The sequence below is a fragment of the Heterocephalus glaber genome, unplaced genomic scaffold (assembly GCF_053883595.1).
Source record: "Heterocephalus glaber isolate CG9 unplaced genomic scaffold, H.glaber_assembly_v1.0 deba00001461, whole genome shotgun sequence".
Taxonomy (NCBI): Eukaryota; Metazoa; Chordata; class Mammalia; order Rodentia; family Bathyergidae; genus Heterocephalus; species Heterocephalus glaber.
The window spans coordinates 6,924,061-6,946,996 of NW_028258308.1; the positions used below are offsets into that span (position 1 = coordinate 6,924,061).

Sequence of the window (22,936 nt, forward strand, 5' to 3'; positions counted from 1 at the left end):
ATGAAAGGTATTGTCCATTTTGTTCATTATGGTATTTTAAGTGTCTGCAAAGTACCCAGAATAAAATTTATTCAGTAAACACTAATTGAAAGATGTATTTATAAAGGTCTGAAGAGATCATTTCCATTTTTATTTATAATTTCTATTACAAACTTTCCTCCCTTGTAAAATAGAGATTCCTGTACTGTCTCATGAGGTAGTTGTGAGGATTAAATTAGTTAATATATTTAAAACATTTCAGAATGTAATTGGGAAGTGATGTGTAAATAGGACTAAAACGTATAATAGATAATGCAAAATAGGAAGAAAGGGGGCAAAGGGGAAGGGGAAGTGGGAGAGGTAGGGGAAAGAAAAGAAGGGAATGGAATTAATATGAGGAAATGAAAAAATGGAAACAAAGTCTTTGTAAATAGGGAGGGATGGAGGGGTTGAAGAGAGGGCAGGGGAATGGGGAAAAATAATAACCAAGAGAGATTATGTAAAGGTGCAAATTTCCAATGATAAATGTCATTATATTGAATACCTAAAATGTACCAATAAAATTAATAAGAAAAGAAATGACAAATATTTATGCATGTGGATAATGCACCACTTTCATACAAACTGTTATGTAGGGATTTACTAATTAAATATTGTCTTAGATTCAAAGGAATTGCAAAATTCATGGTGTACTCCTTCAAGTTTATATTCTTCAAGCCACTAGGGATGGTTTTAAAAAGAGAGATAAGTGTAGGGATCTGGAGACACTTCATGAAATAGTTTTTGAAGGAGAGCTAAAATTTCATGAATGGGTTATGATTTTCCAAAACATAGATACATTAAAATAAAATCAGGAGGAATGCAAGAATTGGCAATAGAAGACTGGTATATAATCTAACTTGGGAATACAGTAAAACAATAGTGGAAAGAAAATATGAGCTGATATATAGAGTCCACCATAAATGGGCCTTTGTGGAAGCCTTTGCAATTCAGTAAATTATAAATGAGCAGTTGGAAATTTTTCCCAAACAATGACTTTCACTTCTTGATAGAAAAACCCATGGGACAGAAATATATGCATTGACAAAAACTGAAAAATAACAGAAGTGCAGTCCAAGAAATGTGGAATAGAGTCAGGGTTTAATTGTTAAAGGATGTAAGGTCTTGAGCAGATAAGTTCAGTGACTGAAAAGGCAAAGAAAGATGTGAGAAATACTTGGCATTTGAGAAAAAGAGTGGAAAGACAGAAAGAAATGAAATCTACCATGTGCAATAAGCAATGTGGGGATACATCAAATGAAAGTGAGATCTTAGAAGAAATGAGCTTTTGAGACTAAAAGAGTAAATAAAATCAATTAATTAGAATATGAAGATATAGATAATGTAAGGGACAGCAGAATTCTTAACTGAACATCTCAAAGGACAGTAAACAATATAAATTTAGAGTTCAGAAGGCAAAGATTAGTCCTAGGTATAGAGGTTTACCCTGAGGAAGAAAAAAGATGAAAATTATTTCAATGATAACCCTGAGAAAATATACTCATTTAGAGTACAAAAGAGGAAAGCACATCTCTTGTTTTGTAAAACTTTCTTTTTTCATATTGTTTAATTTAATACACAGTTGTGATTGATTTGTGATATATTGTCCGGAAGATTTTAGATAGCCTTTCATAGGATTAGAAATACTCATACTTCATACATTAGGCCCAAAAGTATTTGCCTTCATTTTGACAAAAACTAGTGCCTAGATTTTAGGATAATGTAATCTAATTATTTGGTTGTGATCTATTTTTCTGAGATAAACAGTACCTATTTGAAATGATAGTAAAGGTAAGAGTGGAACAGGAAGTGTATTTAGAGAATGATTAATGGTGTGCTATTGACCGAAAACACTACTTAGAAACACTGGTTGATTATTATTTAGTGATTTTTCCAACATTGCTGAGTAATTGACAGTGATGAGAAGGTGACTCAGAATTGATTTTATGTTACCTAGAATGGGTTGTTGAAATGTCAGTAGCAATAGCATCTTATTAAGTGCACCATACAAAGAAGCAAACATTTCTAGTAAAGCTTTCTCTAATGAGTGAGATTGAATATGTTATCCCTTTTTAAAAAATGGTAAGGATTATTATTCTCAGTTTACACTGAATGAAACAGAGGCATATATTTTCTTTTCTTTTTAACTTAGTGACACAATTAGAAATAAAATTCAGTAATATCTTGTTTTGTAGGAAAAGTATAATTATACTTTACAGATTTTTTCATATAAAATTTTATTGATAGTCTTTCTTAAAAGTTGTTTCATTAATGAAATTATCTTTAAAATTAATTGCTGCTATAAAAAGAATCTGAATTTTAATATGAAAATTGTGTAACTGGAAAAGATATGGAATTGATTTTATTTCACTGATATTTTTACTTAACAGAATACATAGAGTGGAAATATAGAAAATAGGAAATATAATTTGCTCTATTTAAAACAGTAACATAACTTCGGGTTGTTGCATCACACCTACCCTCCCCATCCATTTTGTTTTATTTTTGGTAATTCGTACTTCATGCTCACTCTCTTTAACAGCTAGTGTTTTTGCAATATTTAAAGTACAAAAATAAAAAAGAAGAGTGTTTTAAAAATTGTGGGTCATAATCATCAGTTAACTTTGTGATTTATGATCAGCCTTTTAAAAAAATTAAATACTAGGGTAAAATAAAAGTGCACTTTACATAATGTTCCTTAGTATTATTTGAACAAACATCTGAATGTATATATGCAAACTTTTCATTGTTGAGACCAAACGCCTGACATGTTTATCTTAGAAAAGAAAACGTTTATTTTGGCTCATAGTTTCAGAAGTTTCAGTCCATAATTGGCTAGTTCCAAGACAAAAACATCATAGCAGAAAGGTCTGGCAGATGGAAACAGCTCAACTCACTGCAGCCAGGAATCAAAGAAAGAGATAAAGAGCCAGAGAGGGTGAAGGGTATGAGAATGGATACACCCTTCAAAGATGAATTTCCAGTGACCCATTTACTCCATGCAGGCCCCACCTTCTAACAGCGCATTCAGATATTAATTCCATCAATGGACTAATCTACTGATGAGCTTAGCACCCACCACAAGCCAATCACCTTCCAAAAGCCCTTGAACATATAAGCCTTTGGGGTGACAATATGTTTTAGACCTAAATGTACATGTGTACCTGGTAAAATGTAACATGTATTTTTGAACAAAAGGGTCTCAAAACTACTGAGTGATCTACTCAGAGGTTTATCCCACAAATTATTCCTCAATTGCAAAGCAATTTTGATTATTTGATCAAATATTTATTACATTACTGCAATATCTGTGAAAATTAACTACTAGGAAAAATATAGTTTACCTTCTGTGATAAATAAGTTGACATTAATGGTAAAATGTGTCCCCCAAAGGAAAATTGGCAAAACCAGTATGTCCTGGGACATTGTTCAATATTAACATTTTTTTCTTTATATCTTGAAACTGTATACTTTTTTAAATCATGTCAGAATTCCTTCTAAATGTTTTTATGTAGTAAAGAAATGTTTTTAAACAAAAAGTGGTATTGACCGAAGGCCTATGTTAGTGTGTCTACTGCACAACAGGCTAATTCCCATGTGAAGAACATAGAAAAATATCTATGGAGGCTCGTCAATCCTCTAGTTTATCACTGTTGACTAGGGTTAATTTCAATTTTTAAATAAATGTTTTGCAACACTTACTAAGTACCAAGCAGGATCTGAATTGCTCACTTTAAAACAGTGAAGATATGTGTTTCTCTGGAGACTTCAGTCTTGTACAGGCTGAAATATTTTAGTATGTTTTCTGTGCTTTACTTTGGTTTGTGGGAAATAGAGAAAAGGCTCCTAACAACAATGGGAAAATTAGCTAATATGTACAATCACTTTGTTCCATTTGTATAGGTCAGCACACAAAATGATTGACTTGAAGACGATAGAAAACAGGGAACCTAAGAATTAAGAGATGGAATAATCAAGGAAGAGCTATTGGAATCTCTTCTTAGCCCTCAGATAATTTATTAAGATTCCTAGAAAAAGAAAATATGTGGGAAATATTGGATAAGATGTGATTAGGTATAAATATGAAATGCAGAAGTCACACTGATATCACTCCTCCACATCATTTTTCCAAGTTCTTTCAAATCACTACCAATTTTTCTGTCCTAAGTGTTAGGATAAGACAGGACATTAGAGATGTTCATAAATGCCAGTATCTTCAGACCCTGTCATTGTATAAACACAAGATTGCCTCCAGTTTCAGCCTAGATCGCCATTATGATGAGCTTGTAGACAAGCCTGAGTTTCTTTTCCTATCTGCTAGACTGATTTTGTATTCAAAACAGCTTAAGTACTCTACCCATGTTTCCTCTGTTGTGCATAATCTTTCCTTTAATAGTATCTTTCTGCCTTCTTGGTAAGGACCTGCTGAGATGATCTTATGCATAAAAAGCAGATGGCTCAATGTTTCCTTTCAAAAACAATTGTACATTTAGCCAAGTAGACTGAACTTTCTTAAATTCAAGAGGTGGATGTGTAAACAGAATACCCCAGTCCAGAAAAAAATACTTGTTTCAAGTTGTCTAAAACAATCCATTCAAATGCAAGTTTCTCCATAGATTGACAAAATGTAAAAAACATCTATTTCTATAAATATTCAAAAATGTATATAATCTCATTGATGTATTTCTAATTTACTGAAAATCTGACACTCCATACTGAGAAGCAAAGTCCAACTGAAAACCTGAGAAGTTGAGTCTGGGATGAGTAATAAATTCTCAGATAAAAGGTCAGGAGTACTTGAAATGATTCATGTACCTAGGGGAAAAAAACAACAATAAATGCAAATGGAATAATGGAAATGAATAAAGTTCTTCACACTTTTCTTTTGCATTGACCTGCTTTGTGACAGCTCATTCCCCAGTGAATAAAGAATAAATGTAATATTAGTCATTATATTAAAAAGTTGATTTCAAAATAGAAAATAAAATAGTAGTCCCTAAAGGCTAGGAAGGGTAGGAAGGAAAGCAGATAGAAAGAGATTAGATAATGGGTAACAAAATATACAGTAATTAGACAGGAGAAGGTTCTAGTACTCCACCACACAGCAAGGTGATTATAATTTATAAAATTTTATTATATATTCTGTAAAGTACTTGAAAAGAGGAATTTGGAAGTATTCAACATAGAGAAATGATAAATGTTTAAGGAGGTAGAAATGCTGATTACCCTGATTTGATCATTATGCTTTGTATACATGCATTATATAATCACAGTGTACCTCATAAGTAAGTACAATTTTAATAAAAGAAATTGAAGATGAAAGCCACAAGTAACAAATATAACGATTATATATAAGATCACAGTTACCTGGAAGTGTTCATATCTCAGCCCTATGTGATCATACTACTCTCATCCTAAGTCTTAGGAGAATTAGTTGTTCCCATAGAATGATTTGAAAACATATAAGAGAGAACAAACAGAACAAACTATCATGTGTGTGCATTTGGTCTTTGAGTATCACCAAATTCTAACCCTTAAGTACTATTTCGAGTGCTATAGAAAAACATTGTTTTATTCTCAAAGTTTTCATGAGAATGTGCATTTGGAATCTAAAAACTACAGGTAGAGGTACAGAAGGAAAGGCAGAAGAAACCTCCTTAATGTATCTATCTCACTCACATATTGCAGGAATTACTTTAGCAAATGGACTCATTTTATCTTCTCAGAGACAAAAAATACACATCTCATTAAAACAAAGACTGAGATACATTCTGTCTACTACTCTTACATGAGGAGCCACCCTGTACATTATTTTGTTATATTCCTGGGTTTTATGGATCAGGAATTCAGACAGGCCTCAATAGGGAGAGCTTTTCTCTGCTGCATGATGGAAGAGGCTTCATTTGGGAAAATTATGTCAGAGTGGGGGTAGACGATGATTGGAGGCTGAATTCATGTACAGATATTTTTACACATATATCCAAGAGTTGCTGGGTGTTAGCTGGAGCACATGAGTGTAGTCAGACATCCACTTTGGCAGCTCAGGGATACACATGTAAATTGCCCTAGGAAACTAGAAAAAAAGCCACATGCCCTTTATTTTTTTAACCTCTGCAATTAAGTAGCATCAATATCTTATACTTTGTTGCTTGGAGCAATCACAAGCTAATTTGGATTTAATTTAAGGAGAGGGGACATAGACCCTACCTTCTGATAGGAAGTCAAAGAATTTCTGATAGATTTTAAAGCCATTAGAACCAATAAGCAAACATCCCACAATTGAGGTGAAGATAGTTCTGTGGAAGCGGTTACCAGCTCTGTGGATGGAAGGCAAAAAGAAGGACTCTACTCCACAACATAGTACGTTTATGATATGACTTAGAAAGACTGATATTTCTGAACATTTACAGTCCCTTATCATTCCTCTACTCAAACTAATGGAATCACATTGATAGTAAAGAGCTTGAAAATAAGCTGTGAAATGCCATAATGCCATCTCACAACCTTTACACTCAAGCAAAACTTATTATATCCAATAGTTTCCTCATCTCTTAACTCTCCAGGATGCATTCTCTTCCTTTCTAATTAAGAATCTCAGTGGCAGTGTTGCTACAATTTTCTCTCAAAATTCATACAGAGAAAAATATCCGCTTGTCTCACCTCAATAGTATAGTTCCCACAAATGATTAAAAATACTACTAAGTCATAAAAGCATATCCAAACACACACACACACACACACACACACACACACAAATTAACAAACACCTAAACAAAGTGTAATTATAAGTAATATTTGAAGAAAATATAAACTTTAGAATTTTGGAGTTGTTACTTCATTTGAAAATAATTAATACCTTTGTATACATAAATATGTACGTTACATATGTTGTTTGTATAGTGGTTGCATGAATAGGTAGATAAGGCAGATGTATGGATGGAGTTACATAGTTATGAATATATATTATATTTGTCCATATATACACAGAGCAACAAATAGGATAATCTCTTTCATAAGAAAGACATTAGAAATTAATAACTGCATTAATTTCAATTTCTATTATTTTGTGCATTCTTTGTTGCTGTAGAAATTCTAAGTGTATAAACTGGGATTAAGTCTCATGACTATCTCATACTCTACTTGCTATTCAACCAGGAATATGTTTTATAGAGAATTAAAACTAAAAAAAAAATAAAAAATAAAAAAAATAAAAAAATTTAAAAATAAATAAATAAAACTACTGTTCATTTAACTGCTAATATCACTGTTGTGTGATTGGAACATTTGGTTATACTGTATTTTCATTAAATAGTATAGTAATTACCACGTTTGCAAGATGCTAGTGTACTCATTTACATATATTTTACCATGCTGCATTTTGATACAAAACAATTAGGTACTGAAGGAAAGGAGTAAGTATGTGGGCAAGCAGCCTGCTATTGCTTCCAACATATGCAACTAGTTAAAACAGATGGAATTGTGTTCTTGGGACTTTGAGACAGTTTCCTACCTGCAGCATCTAGAGACCAATTACTGAACAATATCCACAGGGTCTTTCCTCAAGGTTTTTAAATGGATGAATAATATATAAACTTTGTGGTTTCCCACTGAGAAAGACTGAAGCAGCATCAGAAAAAATAGTCTATTTAAGTTGAACTAAAAATGAAATAATTTGAAGTTTGAACTAAAGTCTTTTGTGTTTACATACATAGCTAGTTGTGATGTTACAATGCATGATTAAAGAAAGAAAAAAAAACCTCAAGGTCTTGATTTTTCCTGAGTCTGGAAAAAGAATGGAAAAGGACAATTAACTTTTCAATTCATACTTGAAATTGGTCTATGAAAGAACTTGTAATATTAAATTAATAGAAGAAATTTGCTTCATTTTAAGGCCCTGAAGTATCACAGAGTATTTCATAATTGTCTTTTTCAAATTCCTCATGTTACATATTAGTTTCTGGAGGGCTCAAGAACTTAATGAATTGCCAATGACTATTATTAACAGAGGAACCACTAGATTCAGATATTCAATTCTACCTCCTTCTGAGTTCACAAGTTAAATAATACCTATTTCACATTATCTACTATACCTTTTAGTCCTTGGGCAAAGGGGAAGGGGAAGTGGGAGGGGTAGAGGAAAGGAAAGAAGGGAATGGAATTAATATGAGAAAATGAAAAAATGAAAACAAAGTCTTTGTAAATAGGGAGGGATGGAGAGGTTGAAGGGAGGGCAAGGGAAGGGGGAAAACTAATAACCAAGAGAGATTATGTAAAGGTGCAGACTTCCAATGATGAATGTAATTATATTGTATATCTAAAATGTACCAATAAAATAAAAATTTTAAAAAAGCATTCCCATAAAAAAGTTAAATAATACCTATAAAACTAACAGCCATGCTGAATATACTAAAATTCTACCTTCTAGGTTACAATGAAATTCACAAATTGATTATTTCATTTAATTTTAAAACAATATATTCTGTGGTATACCATAATCAATCTTTTTTTTTTTTTTTGTACCTGTGATCGAACTCAGGACCTTGCACTTACAAGGCAGCTGGAGCACAACTGAGCTAAATCTCAGGCCATAATTAATCATTTTATTGATAAGAAAATTGAAATTTAGAGAAACAAATCTAGGAATCTGTCCCAGGCAGAGTTCAATGACTTTGGAGAAACTTACAAAATCCACCTTTGAATGTTTTCTGAAAGAGTGAAATTGTACAACAAAGTGAAATGCCTGGAGACTGCCTTCTAAGGACTTCAATAGCTCGTTCATTTATTTGGGAAGCACTTTTCTCCCATGTGCCAGACATTATAGAGTCTACGAATTACTCAGTGACCATGACAAGAATAGTCCTGTGCCCCATGGAGCATGAATTTTACATTGTCAAAAATAACTGCCTTGTGAGAAATTAGCTAAGCTGCTGTTACTGAGTTTACATGTAAGAAAACAGTGATAGATGTTAATATTAGCTAGGCAAAATCTAATATAGACATTATAGGCTACTTTAATGTTTTCCCACTAATGATCAAGCTATTATTTAAGATGAATTATCATTTAAATATAATTTAAAATTTTAACTTCATTGCCATCAATTTAAACTATGCAAATAAAATTTATGAATTATTGATTTTTTACTCTTCTGTTTATTTCTTGCTTATTTTTAATAATTTATTTAATGAGTAAAAATGAGGGAGGAGGTAAATAATGATGTAAAATGCATATAATTACATTTTGTAATAATTGCAGTTTCAAACAACAGATCAGTTGGTGTAACGTGGACTAGGTAACACTGCTATCCAAATAATGTAAAATGATGATAATTTGAGTAATAAAAATTTCTGCGACCAGGAGAGGGATTTCTGGATCAGAAGGGAATGCCTTCTGCCTGCTATGTGGAGTATGAAATGTATCAGAAAAATTGATCTTTAGCCATAGATTTGTGAGCAATGGGTCCACAGAGAGAAGCTGCTGATAAAGAGATAAAAGAAGCTTCAAGAATGAAAGAATGAGGCTTAAAGCACTGAATATATTTTGCTTTTGCTATTTGTAACATTAAAAACTTTTTTTAAAAAAATCTCATTCCTATTTCAACTGCCTGAAAATTATTTAGGGCAAGGGTTTACATCAATACTTGTAGTAATATCAAAAGTGATTACAGAGGCAATATGGTGAAGAGATTTTTGTTCCTCAAAGGAAATATTGAAATTGAAAGATAAATACCTATAAACTAGTGCAAGCACTTCAGTATTAGAGCATTCTCACTCAAACTGTAAGTAGGATTTTTTTATGATAAAATACAGAAATTTATTTCATTCATTTATTCCACAAATATCTATTGAGTGATTATAATATGTCAGGTACTATACTAGGCTCTAAGGTTATAATAATAAGGAAACAAAAAGATGGTATATTCACCTATAAAACATTCCAATGATCCCCTTATATAGCTTTTCGATAATGCTTAGGTTAATAACCATCAAGTTAATAATGTTTATATTAAATTAATAACAAATTGCTTATTTGTTTACTTTAACTAGAAAAACATTTTTATTGAATGTATTTTATGTGGATCTCCAATATATGGAATCCATTACTATAATGTTTATTTTTATATGTATTTTATCTAACTGTATATTTTAACATTACTTTAAAATGAAAGACAATAATCAAATTTTCTGTGAAGAGAAAAATTTGAAAGCAGATTTGATGTATGACAACTAAGATTTCTATCAATTTCACAATCCAACTCATTTTGGATTTTATTTTAGCTACACAGTCACTGAGAGAAAGATTTGAATCATGACACATACAGTCTTCTTAAATGTCATTTTTTAATTTGGATAATGCTGACAATGTGAAGAAACATTTCAATTGACTTCTCAAACTTGAAAGGTGGTAAGAAAAAATGTTTTATTGTAAAATAAAGAAATCTAACCTATGCTACACTATAGTGTAGGAGTTCAGAGTTTTACCTTTAAGGTGAATATTTTGTGTTTTTACCTGATTTCCACCTTACTGTACACTGTACACAGTCCCCAGTCCTAAAAAAGGAAGTGTTAATACCACAATTTTTTCCACACAACCCAAGCTATTTGCCTCATAAAGTTGAAGAATGAAATCACGGACAAAACGATGAAGTGTAAAAAATGTTTATTGCACTTGGAAACAGCCAAATAAACTGGAGACTGGATAAAGAAGATGTGGGGTTTTTTATAAAATGAAGTACTACTCAGCTATAAAGAAGGAGAAACTAAAGACATTTATAGCTAAATGGATACACGTTGATGCCATACTCTTAAGTGAAATAAATAGGACACACATATGTAAATACCAAATAGTTTCTCTGGTGTGAAAAACTAAAAGTATAAATAAGGATCAAAAAGGAATAATTGATATTGTGAAATAGGAAGAAAAGGTCTAAAGGAGTAGGGGAAGTGGGAAGGGTAGGGGAAAGGAAAGAAGGGAAAAGAAAAAATATGAAAAAATGGAAACAAAGTCTTTGTAAATAGGGAAGGGAGGAGGGGATTGAAGGGAGGGCAGGGGAATGGGGAAAAAATAAGAACCAAGATACATCATGTAAAGGCACAAGATCCCAATGATGAATGTAACTGTATTGTATACCTAAAGTCTGCCAATAAACTTAATGAAAAAAATGTTTATTAGAAGCAAGAATAAAAATAGTTCCTTGTGAGTACCCAAGAGGGGTTGTGGAAAAATGGGGTTCCATGTACTCCTATGTTTAGAACTTTTATGGATAAGTAGAACATGGGAATTGTTTGTTCAGTGACCACTTATTACATGTAGCTCTGTGGGTTTTAAATGACCAATTAGAACTCCAGCTGTCTAAACTAGTCAACAGCATGCAGAGTTTAAAGGAAACTGAGATTTAAAGAAAAACGTGTTCTTTTGCACTCTTAGATTTCTCAAAACTCAGAAATTTAGTAGGGAGAGGCTATAACTGCCTTAGTAGGGAGGGGTTATATTTCATGTTACCTGAAGACTTTCTTGATCAAAGTCATAGTTTTACTGACTATTCTCACTTTAATTTTAATTAAGGTGACTGATTATCCAGCTCTATCTCAGGCCCTTTCTCTAGCTAGCTGCCTATTCATAAGCTACCTAAACTGTCTTTTACACTACACTTCTTGAAAGAAGTAATGCACAAAATCTTTAACACATTATTTGAGATATACTAAGTGTTTAATATATTTGGGGTTTAATCCTATTTGATAAGATAAAAGTTATGGTAGGGTAAAGCAGCTGTATCTTAAGGAGTACAACCCAATTCATTTTACCAAAACTTACTGCTTCACACAAATATGTGTTAGACATGTGAAAAGTGGTAATGATGATGATAAAGATGCTGCTTCCTTACACATAAAGAAATAATTTAGTCAGAGACTTGTGGGAATTAAGAGACATAGACACAAGAGCTTTTGTCTGAAGGTACTGTTTGGCTTGAGATAATTAGTTAAAAATTAAATGCAATTTTAATATGACTACTACAGATGATAAGGAAATGTTTGAATGTATACTGTTGCCCATTTTTATGTTTTATTTTGAGAAGTACCTATCCAATACTTTTCCCCATTTTTAATAGAATTTCTTGAGATATTTTGCTATAGAGTTTTTGTGATTCTTGCATATTCTGTTTAGACTCTTGTCAGATGCACATTTTACAAATTTTTCTACTATCTTGCAGGATGTTGCTTTACTTTATTGATCATGTTCTTTGCTATGCAAAAACCTTTTAGTTTCCTAATCTCATTTGTCAATTTTTTATTTTTGTTACCCATTCTTTTGGAGTTCTAACCCTAAAACTCTTTGCCCAGACCAATGTCCTGTAGCACTTCCCCTATGTTCCATAATTTGGCTGTATTATCTTAGAAGTCCGACCAAAATTTATGTGACTCAAATGGGCATGTCAGATAGCAGAGTTGGGCTAGTATTGCTCCTTTGCTAATCCCTGCTGCCAAGACTTAACTCCTAGTCCATAACAAGGCAAGGCTAAGTTCACTTCCAGCCAAGATCAACTTGACTGCAACTAAATTCTTCCCCTCTAAATTAACTGTTTGTTCTCTTCAGCAAAAATACTCTAGTGGCCTCCTTTTACAGTTCTGCCTATGAGAACTGCTCTCAGCAGGTGTCCTGAGGGCTTCCCAGCTCCCCTTCTCCTTCCCAGGCATGTACTAATGAATAAAGATGTCCTTGGTACCTTTTGTCTCTGCTGCCCAGAGCAGTTTAGATCAACCCAAGACTCAGCTTCTTCTCTCAAGTGTGTCTTTGTTCTCTGTCTTTCTCTTTCTCGGCTTGCATCATATCATTTCACAGGAGATCGAGACCCACTATAGGGGTATTCAATAACATTCTCTATAAGAATCTGGTAAACATAAAGATTTCTTAATAGCAGGTTTGAGTTATTAAAATGTAGATATTATATCTGGACATTTGTTTGACTCCTACTAACTCAAATGTAATAATAATTTTGGAGTGACAATAAGTCATTGCCTTTAATAGAAACAACACCTTAAAAAGTTTAAAGGACTTTACCTTGAACCTTGGCTAAGGAAAAACCTAAAAGTGATTACTTTTATGTCAGAGAAAGGTTGTGTCTGTAAAGTGAACAAATATTTTACTTAGAAGGATGATTACATTGCACAACCAAGTTTTCCTTTGCAAAGGTTACAAATTATTTCCTGAAGTGATAACTGGCTAACCAATATTTCCAGCACTTAACTTTGGTGAGAAAAATGTGATAGATGGCTAGAGATTATTTATAACTTTAACTGATCTGTGAGAAAATTTTCTGAAATGGGCTCATGTGCCTCTCTCAGAAGGGACTTATTAGCCAGTCCAGCTAATTAGACAATGGGTTTGATGGTGCCTTTTGATAAGAAATACTTCCTGTTTATAAAACATCATTGCACTGATTTTAGAATCTATACTAAAGGTCTTAATAACTTTTTTTAGTCAGTGAGTTCTCAGTTAAAATACAGATTCTCAGAATAAAGCTGTTTTCCCTCTCACCCTTCTCTTCCAAACTCAGATTTCCTGAAGATGTGGTCTCTTATTAAGATTGAATTTATTATTTGGACAACTTCAAAAGTCTCTCTTTTTGTCTCAAAATTTTTTCCCAATTAAAAGAAAGAAGGGAATGGAACTAATATGAGAAAAACAAAGTCTTTGTAGATAGAGAGAGGTGGAGGGGTTGAAGGGAGGGCAGGGCAATGGGGAAAAAATAAGAACCAAGATGGATTCTGTAAAGTGCAAATTTCGAATGATGAGTGTCATTATATTCTATACCTTAAATTTACCAATATAATTAATAAAAAATGTTAAAATTTAGGTCTCTTTTTGTTTTTGTCATATATATTTACCACTATATTTTCCTAACACAGCTATTTAGGAGAGAAATATTTAAGTTATCTTTTATTTCACAGAACAAAATAACTATATTTTGTGTATAGTAATATAATTATTTTATATGTTGTGATAACAAGTTACTGAGATGATTAACTAACTCTTTTCTTCAGCATTCACTTCATGCACGCTCACTCAACACCCCATGGAGGAATCAGGTAGTTTGGCATCTGGGGAGTAAACACTATTAGGTCAGCAAGGGGGACTGGGGGCCTAGGGCTCTCCTGTGATGTGACTCCCACTTCTCAGGTTCTTTCTCTACAAAATTCCCAAAATGGAAAGCTGGGGCTTCCCCGAAGTGCGGAGAAGTCTGGTCATCCCAAGCACAGAAGAAGACACTCAGAAAACAAAAACAATCTGAAGCAGAGAGTTATTAATAATAAGGCAGAAGCGAGGACTCCCAAACAGTGAAATGCATGGCAGGGAGAAGCTCGGGAGATGAGCTTCTCAATGTAGTGTCTTTGCCCTGCCCATATTAATAGGGGTAAGCTGATTTTCTAAAAATAACTATTTAATTGATTGGTACAATCAGGGTCTTAGCCTTTGTTTCTAGGGTGAGTCAAGACTCACAGGATCTGCAGGCACATGGCAAAAGTATGCAAAGGTCTCACAGAGGGCAGCCTCCTCCCATACACTGTGTCATGGGAAGCATGCAGTTATCTCTATTATGCTTGCCACCCAGGTCATGCCCTGCACTGCCTGTTCCTCCCTAACTGTCCCTACAGTAACATGGGAAGAGTTCAGAGGTCTCTTATGAAACTGAAGAGAAGGAGAGAAATCAAAGTGCAGACTGACAGATTTTAATTTATTGCAGATTAAGCATGCTTACATGCTAGAGGCATGATCAGAAATCAAGAATATAATATAGGCAAAAGGTGATATAAATACAGTAATAAAATAGATAAATCATTGAGAAAGCTATAAAAAAGATTCAAGGAAAAATTTCAAGTACCAATAGGATGATTGCTTGGAGGGAAGTCTACAGGATAATAATGTTATTCTACCTGGACACATCTCTGGTTGAAGAGAAGAGGCGTAATCAGTATCTAAAATAGGCTTATTGTCAGCCCGTCTACAATAGACTTTCCAGTTCAATAAATACAAGTGTATTCTTGTTTAGAGCTACCAAATCCTCTCTCCTACTCTCTCTTCCCACCACTGCATCTTTTTGCCTTGTAACCTCAGACTCTCCAGTCCTCTTCCTCCAGTGAACTACTGTATTGTGTGATTTATCCCACACTCCCTACACTACTTAATTTTTCTGTTTCAGACTTATGTCTAAATCCCATCTCCGGCACTGCTTTGCTCTAAGGCATTTGGAAAACAGCAATACCCAAGTTTCAGCCTTCATGTGCAAAACTGCAGGTCTAGATCAAATGATTCCTTCCAGAATTAGAATTCTATTTATCAAAAATAATTCTCATAGCATGTTCAATTTGTTTTATTTGAAATTATAATTTGAAAATACACTGCAAAATCACAGTGACCTTCCAAAACACAACATCTAGGCTAAAAAATAAAGCAGTTTTCAATCCACCTTCCTAAATTGTCTCTACAGGATATTATGAAAGCTGCAGATTCATTTATGGGTTGACCCTTAAAGAGAGAGTACCATAGAAACTATGGAATAAATGTGAAAGATTTATGATTAATTCAGTGAAGAATAGATTAATAAAGAACAAATATTTGGTTATATACTTTTACCTTAACTCTTGAAATTATATAATGTTTCCACTGTCATATTTATAAAGTTAAATATATACTTATTACGTTATTTAAAAATGAGGCAAACACTTTTTTGCATTAAAATTACCTAATTTTGTTAAAAATGCAGATGCTAGATCCAACCCTGTAGGCTATGATTTAGTATGTTTGGTGATCCTTTGATGCATCGAATACAAGACAAACTTTGACAAATTATATAATTTATTTCTTAATCTGTCATACCTACCATGGATTTTTATGCTTTGTCCACAATGCCTGACTTAGAATATAAATCCTATTGCTAGATTCCTGATCAGCCTCTTCCAAGAACCCAATAGAATATCGGCTCTGTATCCTGTTTAATAAACACTTATATCAAAATTTCAAGACTATTAGAAGATATGCTAAGCATATTAGAAGTTCCTTTCTTAATTTTTTTATTTTTCTATGAAGCTCAAGAGTCACTCTGGTAATTATTTTTAGATCTTCTTTGGTCATCAAATGCAGAGAAGCATCAAAGAAAAGAGTAATTACCATGTTCTAAGTTGCCATCTACTTACTTTATGATGACAAACTCATAGCATAGGAAGACATGGGTTCTAACAATAATTTTAGTAAGAAAATACTAGAAGTTTTGAAAGTATCTTCTATTCCTAGGAGCTAGAAGACAAGCTTTCATGAAGATAAACTTTCATCAGACTTTAAAGAATGTTATGCCTTATTCTGGTTTCAATAATATCTACACAAGTTCAAGTAAACTGCTTATCTTAAAGTTATGTTGTTTTACAAATATATTTATAAAACTGACTTAAACTTATGAAATTCATACTTTGCAATATGTAAACATACTTATTTTGAGTAATTCTCATTTTATACTTCAGTGATTTTATAAATCACAAAGATAAATATATCCATCAATGAGTGAAAATATTAGATGACACATACAGGTTTTATTTTGACTCTCAGGATAAACTTGGCCTAAAATTTCCTAAGCAAAGTACTAACAAATTCATGTTAATTGGCAAGTTAGAAAATAAATGAAGGTGAAAACTACATAATTATATTATATGAGGTATTGTAGCTTAATGGAATCATATTGACTAACCTGCAATTTTTGAGGTCAGTTCCCTAATCAATTAATGATAAGTAGATTTTAAAGAATATGTACCTTAAGGAAGCTCCCCACCTCCATCCCAGGCTCCTAGGGCAGAGAAGGTGACCTGGTCCCAGAACCCGGAAGGAAGCTCCCCCACTGCCATCTCAGGCTCCTAGGGCAGAGAAGCTGAGCTGATCCCAGAACCTGGAAGGAAGCTCCCCTGCTGCCATCCCTAGGGCAGAGAAGGTGAGTGGCTTGGGCACCAGAAGCACCCCCACCCTGGAAATGAGAAGACACATAAACAAGCCTCAAAAACAGACTTCCAGATCACTTACAGCAACCCCAAAGGGAAAAGAGATGGAACAATCTGATACTCAACCACCTGGACTCTCTGAACTGGCAACAAAAGAGGATCTGGGAAAAATGAAATCAGAAATAATTACTCAGGTAACAGCAAAGATTTTGCTCATGGTGCAAGACATGATTAATAGATCTAGAGAGGGCATAGATTAAAAAAATACAGGATCTGAGGAATATGATGGAATCCCAACATAGGAAACAAATGGAATCCATAAAACAGGTACAAACAGATTTCTAAGAGATTAAAAACTCTATCGAAAATCTGCGCTGCAGAATGAACCAATGTGAGGATAGAATTTCACATATAACAGATAAGATTGCAATTAGTGAGGAGGAAAAGAAAAATTGCTTTAAAATTGTAAGGGAACATAAGAAATCAATCCAGCAGCTGCTAGACGATGCAAAGAAGAATAACATAAGACTGATTGGAGTCAATGAAGAAAGAAAAGAGAGTGCAGATGACATAAAAAAACTGTTCACAGAAGTGATGGCAGAAAACTTCCCAAGGAGGGGAAAAGAACTTGACATACAGATAAGGGAGGCATATAGGACTCCAGCTAGCCTTAATCAAAAAAATCTACACATAAGCATTTAATAGTTAGGATTCCAGAAATCCAACAGAAGAACAAAATTCTACAAGCAGTGAGAGAAAAAAAACAAATCATACAAAGGAAAGCCCATCAGAATCACAGCAGACTTCTCAGTGCAAACCCTCAAGGCAAGAAGAGCTTGGAGTGATGTATTTCAAGCCCTAAAAGAAAACAGCCTCCAACCCAGATTGATGTACCCTGCAAAACTATCTTTCAAAATTGATAGAGAAATAAGATACTTTCATGACAAAGAGCACCTTAGGAACTTAGTGAATACCAAACCAGCACTCCAAAGAATTTTACACAATATCCTAGGAACAGATATTGAGGATCACAACCCCAGGAAACTCAGCAGAATGAATCCATTGGGCATGACAAATTAAATGCAAAGGGGGAGAATCCAACAAAAAGAAAAAGTCATGACAAGGCTTTTAAACCTTTTAACTTCATCTCCCTAATGAGTGTATAATTCAAACTTATTATTGTACTGATTAGTATTTTTCTGATTCTAGAGTTGCACACCATTCCTTGTGCTATACTGGCTATTTATCCTCTTCTTACAACTACATTTTAATTGGGTTGTCTATTAATGAGCTCTAAGAATTCTTTATATATTCTGCTCATAGGTTATATGCATTGTAAATATGGTCTGTTTAAGGACTACTTTTCATTTCAACGATGTCATTTAAAGCTCTAAATTTTTATGGAATCCCACTTATCAATTTTTTTCTTTTATACATCATGTTTTTTGTATCCTAGGTAGTTCTTGCCTACTTTGAATTCATAAATATTTTCCCTTATAATTTCTTCTTAATGTTTCATACTTTTAGGCTTTCTTATTTAGGCTCATAGAACCCTTCAAGTTATTTTCATGTATGGAAAAAAGGGTTGAGGTTAATTTTTTATATACAGATACCAGTTGTTCTAGTGCCATTTGCCGAAAACACTCTCTCTTCCTCGGCTCTTGAATTGAGTTTATATTCTATAAAATGCTAACGTTAAATAATCTTTCAAAACTCAGTGGACCATATATGTTTGGTTCTATTTCTAGATTCTCCATGTTATTCAAATGATCTAAATGTCTTTCCTTACACCAACACTGCCTTGATTACTGTAGCTTTAGAAGTCTTAAAATTAGGTACTAAACGTCTTCCAACACTGATTTTGCTTTTGTTTTTGTTTTTAACTTTGCTAGGTCCTTTGTACTCCTACACAACTTTTAAATTTCAATATCCAATTCTTCATTTATAGCAAGTATACACAGACCTGAATTTTTATATATACCTTGTGTTTTCTAATCCTGTTAAATTCAAGTACAAGTTGTAGGGGCTCCTAGAGATTTCTTAGTATTTTCTCTGTAGATGATCATTTCATCTACATATAAAGATTTTGCTTCTGCCATGCCAATCCTATCTTAGTTGTGTCATTTTGTTGCCAGACTATTTTGGTGGGGACTAGGTTTCAAAGTTTAATGGACAGATAAAGAATAAGCATATCTGCCCTTGTTCCCCACCCTAAGGAGAATGCATTGCATCTTCTCCATTCATATAAGGCATTCTTGCTGGAAGTATGGAGTACATGTCTTTAATCTGTTGAGAAGGTTCTGTTCTACTTCTAGTCTCTTGATAGCTTTTACCATGAACAGGTGTAGAATTTAGTCCAATACTTTTTCTCCAACTACTGACAGGATCATATGGCTTTTTCCTTTCCTCTGTTTAAATGATAACTTTTGATGGTGGATCTTCCAATGCTGAACCAACACTGCCATCCCTATAACAAAACCACTTTCTACATACTGCCAGATCTGACTTCTAATAGTTTGTTTTATTAAACAAATTTCTATCTATGTTCATGCTTTTTTCTTCTATTATCTTTATCCAGTTTTAGGTTTAGCATAATGTTGAGTTCCTAAAATGAGGGGAGAAGTGTTCCTTCTTTTTTCTGCTTTAATTGTTTGATATAATTTATCAGTTAAAATGTTTATGAGCCTGCTGTTGTCATATAGGTAGGTTTTCAAGCTAGGAATATACTTTCTTTAATAGGAGCTATTCAAATTTTATATTTCCTCCAGAGTTAGTTTCATTAATTTGTCTTCCAAGGTACTTCTTAGAAGTTGTCAAATTTATTTCAAAACAGATTTTTATAATATGCTTTCTATATCCTTTTAAATTCTGTAAAATCTGTGGTAATGTCTCCTAGATCTTAGTATTGTAATTTTAAAAATGTATAACTGATATTATGTAACAGGAAGAAAAGGTCTAAAAGGCCAGGGGAATTGGGAGGGGTAGGGGAAGGGAAAAAAGGGAAAGGAAAAAATATGAAAAGAGGAAAAAAAATGGAAACAAGCTCTTTGCAAATAGGGAAGTGTGGAGGGGGTGAAGGGAGGGCAAGGGAAGGGGAAAAAAATAAGAGCCAAGATATTCATGTAAAGGTACAAGATCCCAATGATGTATGTAAACTGTATTTTATACTGAAAATGTACCAATAAACTTAATGGGAAAAAAAAAAGAATATGTACCTTAAATTTTCCAACACAGAATAGCCAGATTTTATGGAAAAAGTATTCATAAACTTCTCACTTTGTTAGGAACAATAATGCTTATTTTGTTATAATTTTTAATATTTACATCTACCTTCTAAAATGACACAAAATAATGTTTTAATATAAAGTACATTTACCAGACTTATTTTCAAGACATGAAAACCTCCCTTGAACACAGATGATGAAGCAGGGCAAAGGGGGGAGCTCAACACTGCCTTTCTTCCTCCACAATCTCCTAGGCAGTGTCCCCTGGGGAGCTCAACACTCACAGCCAGCTCCCCCGACTATATCTCAGTCATGAGACTTCTTAAAAAAATGGTTGCATTTTGCTGTGTAGCTGGGAGTGTAGGACAGTGGTGAAGCATTTGCCTAGAAGGCATGAGTTCCTGGATTTCATCTCTAGCACCACCAAAACAAATAATTTTTCTGTGAACTGAAAGCTTCCAACTCACTCTCTCTCCCCATTCATATGTTAAAGTTCTAATCCCCAATGTGTTGATCATGAGAAATCATCCTTTAGAAGATAATTAAATCATAAAGACAGAGCCCTCATGATGATATTAATTCCCTGGTGAGAGACAAGAGAGATGATCTTTCTAGTATATGAGAATACAGCAAGAAAGCAGCCCTCTGCAAATCAGGAGAAAAGCTCTCACCAGGCAACAAATCAGACAGCACCTTTATTTTGGATTTCCTAATCTCCAGAACTGTGATAAATAAATATTTGTTGGCTAATTTGGTTAAATAACCTTGAGTTGACTGAAACAAATATGATTCCAAATTTCACTCTATAATATCCAACATGTTCAGGATAAAATTTTATAAACCATCCATCATGTCATGAATAAAGAAAATAACTCAAATAAGAAAAGGAAATCAATGGATACTGATAACAAGATGAATTAGGATTTGAAAATATACAGCAAAGATTTGAAAGTACTTATAAACCATGCATCAACTAACAATAAAGAATTATGAAGAAACAAAGGAAATATTTTTAAAAACAAAAAAGTTTTTAAAACTTTTTTAAAGTTAGTAAAGATAGAAACTGCTTTTTAAAAGTAAAGATAGAAACTGTTTTTTAAAAGAATACAAAAACCCAATTTCAAAACTCACTGAAAGGAGTAGATTGCAGTAGATTAATGATGGGATAGAATCAGTGAACTTGAGAACAAATCACCCAGTTAGAAAGCAGAAAATACACTTAGGGCAAAGAGCAAAAGAGCTAATGCTCTTGTCATCATAATGACAGGAGGAGAGGATAGAGAGAATAAAACCATTTAAAGAAATAATAGCTAAACATTTCACATGTAGCCACAAGATATAAACCTGCAGATTAAAGAAGCTGAATAAATTCCAAGTAAAATCAATCCTAAGAATTTCATGCCAAGACACATCATAATTAGACTTCTAAAAATGAAGGATGAAAAAAATCCTGAAAGGTGCAAATGGAAAAAAGGCACATACTTTACAGAAGAGCATCAGTGCAAGTTTCACATCTTTAAACCACGTAGACTGGAAAGAAGCAATGCAAGAGTTTTCAAGTATTCGAACAACCATGACAACAAACCTGTCAACTGTAGATTCTATATCTAGAAAAAGTAACCTTAAAAATCAAAGGGAAATAAATACATTCTTGGAAGATCAATAGATAAATAGATTTAGCAAACATATATATATAATCTAGTCAAGAATGGCTAGAGAAAATAATAGAAAAAAAGGCTTGGAACTTCAGAAAATAAAAAAACACAATGGAATGTGGCAAAAATAGCAGTAAATAGAATATCCCATTTATGTATTTCTTACATCATATTTGATAATTGAAGCAAAGAGTTTAGTACTATCTAATGTGCTTAATTTATCAAGAGAAAGTATTTAAGACAATTTTATTTTTTTCACATGGCGAGACTAAAGGGGTTTAAATGGCAGCAAGGTTTCTACACTAAATTGTTAAAACTTCAGTGCCAGCAGACTTTTTCTTCTTACTTTTATTGGTATATGTTGCAGTAAGTAATGATTATATTCACTCTAGGGGTTTGGTACGTATACACAGCACATTTCAATTCCCTTCTTTTCCCCTATCCTCCCAGCCCTTTTTCTTTTTCATTTATTTATCTTATAAGAACTTATAAAGTTAATTATCATACATACAGGTTGAAAATCAAATTAAGAGGTGAGAGAACATATAAAACATGTAGGACAATTATACTAAGTCAAGGTACACATAGAATCATTGTCCATGCTGAATTATAATACATTTTTCCTTTCTTTTTTCCCAATATCTATCTTTTCTTTCATAACATATGCTTTTTTCATATAACAGAAACCATATAATATTTAAGCTCATGTGTCCAAGTTATTTCACTTAACATTATGGTCTGAAGGTGCATCAATTTTCCTACAAACTCTGCCAAAGAAGGATAAACTTGAGTCATCTAAAGGAAAATGGATTCACTGGAAGACTTTTATGCAAGGAATCTTTGTGATGTAATTTTCTGTATCTTGACTATGACAATGGTCACATGAATTTATACATAAGATAAAATCGCCTAAATATGCACACACATACACACAAACAGAGGAATGAGTACATATGTAACTGATGAAAACTGTATCAGGGTATTGCATTTTATCAATGGTTATTTTTTGGCTTTGATATTATACTATAATTAGAAAAGATGTTATCATTGGGGGAAGCA

At 33.1% G+C, this 22,936-nt stretch overlaps 1 protein-coding gene and 1 pseudogene across 1 annotated transcript in view; one reads left to right on the top strand and one right to left on the bottom strand.

Moving 5' to 3' along the window:
• Nucleotides 1-21,797, bottom strand: part of LOC106010018 (mitochondrial calcium uniporter regulator 1 pseudogene) — a 36,679-nt pseudogene extending 14,882 nt beyond the window's left edge.
• Galntl6 (polypeptide N-acetylgalactosaminyltransferase like 6) overlaps nt 1-22,936 on the top strand; it is a 1,152,292-nt gene that overhangs the window by 589,598 nt on the left and 539,758 nt on the right. The gene's annotated exons all lie outside the window — the stretch shown is intronic.